Source organism: Furipterus horrens, unplaced genomic scaffold (genome assembly GCF_987537825.1).
Source record: "Furipterus horrens unplaced genomic scaffold, mFurHor1.1.pri manual_scaffold_8, whole genome shotgun sequence".
Lineage (NCBI taxonomy): Eukaryota > Metazoa > Chordata > Mammalia > Chiroptera > Furipteridae > Furipterus > Furipterus horrens.
This window is the reverse complement of record NW_028327178.1, coordinates 2,974,120-2,977,665: the sequence shown is the minus strand read 5'-3', so window position 1 is coordinate 2,977,665 and position 3,546 is coordinate 2,974,120. Positions and strand designations below refer to the sequence as shown.

The following is a 3,546-nucleotide window of genomic DNA, read 5'->3' as shown; positions in this document are numbered from 1 at the left end:
GATAATCACTAGCCAGAAGGAAGAATAACCGCGATCGTACCTTAGTTACCGACGACAGGAGTTAGGGACAGGGCGGTCCCCACGGCGCGTAGATGCGCACGTCACCGACCCGGGTGGGGACAGCCACTGTCCCCGCGGTCAGCACAGGCCGACGTCTGGCGCGCCGACAGCACCTGGTGGCCCGATGGAAGCAGGGCAGCTGGGCCTCACTCTGGCACCTGCAGAGTCTGAGTGGCGTGTGACCCGCCACGCAGATGACTCCCACGCACCAAATCCCCAAGCCCAGGGCGTGGAGAGGCGTGTCCTGAGGTTTGCCCAGTACTCCCCGTGGCAGGAGAGAAACCGTGGCTAAGAGCCAGGCCTCGGCCGCGCTGCAAATCCAGGGATGGGCGCAGACGAACAGCAGAGGTGGGACGGAGGGGACAAGGGTACCCAAGACGCAAAAGAGCGCAAGAGGAAAACAGAACACCCCGCCGCTCGCAAGGGCTGAGTGCTGAGTTATGCGTTTTACCGGTTTCATTTCATCGACCGTTTCTGTGCGCCAGGTTCTATAAACACCCTCCAGTTTTATGAAAAGAAGGGAGAATGATGAAGTGCCCTGTCTGGAGATAACACGTTGTGTGCAAGCCTGAGTCAGAAGCGCGGGTCCCCTCCGCAGCGCGCGGGGCGGGCAGGCCGGCTCTTAACTCGCGGCGATAATTGGATTTTTATCATTTACAGATGCTATACTCAGCTTATTCTGAAATAGAATCTTATTAATAAGCACAGCGCTCGTTTTTAAAGGTGTACCTATTTCAGGAATTGAAAGTGTAATCCTATAGATATTTTGAGGTCAAGAAAGAAAATTTCTGGATCTACTTGCATATTGGGCTACGTCATTACCTTTGGGGACTTCTGCTCACTCTTTTTCTTGTGCTCTCAGAATAGACATAGTTACCTGAGACTCATGCCCCTCTGAATATCCGGATCTCTGTAGAGTGCTCTCCTAATGTAAGCTTTATACTCTGATTATTCAGCTTAATCTCGGGTCCCATCAGTAGTTAGTATTTTCTTATGGCATGATGGGAAACAAAGACCCTCCGTCTTCTAAATCAAAACTAAATTTCATTTTTAGAGGGTCCCTAAAATTACTCAAATCTAACATAATACATCAAAAATATGTTCAAGTCTTTTTGAGAAACGTCTCTAAAGCTAACCTTCTAAAAGGCACATACGTGTCAGATAAACCAAATATATTAACAACTGTGTCCACACAGTGCTTTATAATTTTCATTTCATATATTATGTGGTTTCAAAGCATTTTATTGCATACATATACCATAACTTTTTCCCTTTCTGTTTACCATTTATACTGAACTGTCATTATGATAAATATTCATGATGTTAAAATTTGGTTCACATTCTTCTTTATATCCTTGGGTTTGGTTTCTTAAAATGGAATTGCTATGTAAATAGTATATACATTTCCAAGACTTTTAATACCTAGCAAACTCACCCATCATGAAATGCCACTTATACTTAGTGTATCTGAATGACAACTATTACTGTTATTTTTTTTTGTTTTACATTTTTGACAATTTAATGAAAAAATGTATGTCATTTGAACTTGCTTTTCTTTGGTTTCTAATGAGGCCATCCTTATAAACATAGTTTGGGACCTGTTTATATGTCCTTTCCTTTAAAAAAAAATAAAAGGAGAAACACATCACGGCTTTGCATGTCATCCTTGCACGGGGGCCACACTAATCTTCTCTGTGTCACTCCAGTTTTAGTGCATGTGCTGGCAAGCGAGCACTGGGTCCTTTCCTTAAGGGTTGGCGATATCATCACAGCAAATCATTTTAATTATTTCTAAACTCCTAACTCAGAGAGCTAATCCTTCATTTCCAAACGACTGTGGCTAGACCTCCACTACATCTTCTTGCTTCCTGGCATTTGAGTTCCTGGAAGGGATTAGCTTCAGGATCCGTCATACACAGATAAACTGTGACCGGCTGTGCAATTGAGATGATGGAGCCAAACATGCCATTGTCCTTTTTGGCAAGGGACATCTACATGTTCATCATCCTGTCCAGTTTGCCAAGCAAACAGACAAAATAGTTAGAATATAATTACACACTTATCAGTCAGACAACAGCATAGCAGCGCCTCTAGATGGTGAGGTAAATGTGGCCCATCCAGGCTCACCTTGGCCAACGTTATTTATCTGTTGGTTGGTCCCCTGGCCGTCAGTAAGTAATCGGCATAAAATCAGGAAAAAGAGAGAGATATTCCCAGACCCATGTCGGCTGCATGGAATCAGGGGACTGAGCATGATACCTGAATTTCAGACTTACGGTGACGACGCTTTCTCCACCAAGGTGCCGCGCTTTTAAATGGTGGGTTCTGGCAAAAAGATTATGTAAGCCCGCTCTGTGCCAGGAAGGTGTCGGAGCAGATTGGGATAAATGGGAGGACAGGCAGCCTATATATCATAATCTGAAATAGAAACGGGTCCTCTCCTTCTCTGCTGATCTGTCTTCTGAGGTTACTTTCAACTGGCAAACAGAAAAACGGATGCATTAAAACAACCAATGAAGCCACCATGCAAACAAATAACTGAACCTTTTAAAATTTGTTCTTGGTACACAATCAGAAAATTCAAAAACACACACACACACACACACACAAAACCTTCCACTTGGAATAATATGTAATAAATATTTGGTCCAACAGGTCTAGATGCTGCTGTGAAGATGTTTTTAGATGAAATTAACATTCAACTGAGGAGAGTTTGAGTGAAGCAGGTTACCCTCCATACAGGTGTATAGGTGTGGGCTCACCTATACAGTTCAAGGTCTTAAGAAAAAGAGGTTTCCCCCACCCCGAGGAAGAGGGATTCTGTCAAAAGACCACCTTTAGGCTCAAGCTGCAGCATCAATTCTTCACTGGATGTCCAGCCTGTCCTCTCTTCTCTTGTTCTCTCCCTCTCTAACACAAACACACCCCACTGGTTTTGTTCCTTGGCAAACCCAGACTACTACTACTATATATAAAAGTATGATTTCTGACCCACCTGATCTGTTGACTTAATGTAATTTCAATGAAAATACTGCCAAGGTGCATGTGTGTGTATGCATAATTTTATATAAATTGAAAAGCATATATTAAAATTTATGGCAAGGTTCAAAGGACTTAGAATAAGAGAACAAGGTGAAGGCATTTTTCTTAATCTATATCAAGAATTGATGTGTCATTTTTATGAATTAGGATAATGTGATATTAGGACAAGGATAAGCAAGTGGATGGAAAAATAAAGAGCCCCAAAAGGGACAAATTTCAAATTGAAATTTGATTAATGACAAAGCTGGGTCTGCAAGTGAGCAAGGAACTCTGGTGTGTAAACTGAATGATATTGGGTCAATTCAAAATCCACATGGAAAGTCAAAACTGAACTTAAAGCTATGCCAAAATTATTGCTTATATATTAAAATTCCATTACAAAAACACTATTTTAAAGACAATTTAGAAACACATCTTTGCGACCTATGGTAGGAAAGGGCTTCT

General features: G+C 42.3%; 1 non-coding gene across 1 annotated transcript; it reads right to left on the bottom strand.

The window, feature by feature from the left end:
• Nucleotides 1-1,689: 1,689 nt before the first annotated feature.
• Nucleotides 1,690-1,795, bottom strand: LOC150002446 (U6 spliceosomal RNA). The gene has a single exon (XR_016512825.1). It is a non-coding gene; the product is annotated as a U6 spliceosomal RNA (small nuclear RNA).
• Between the last annotated feature and the right edge of the window lie 1,751 nt (nucleotides 1,796-3,546).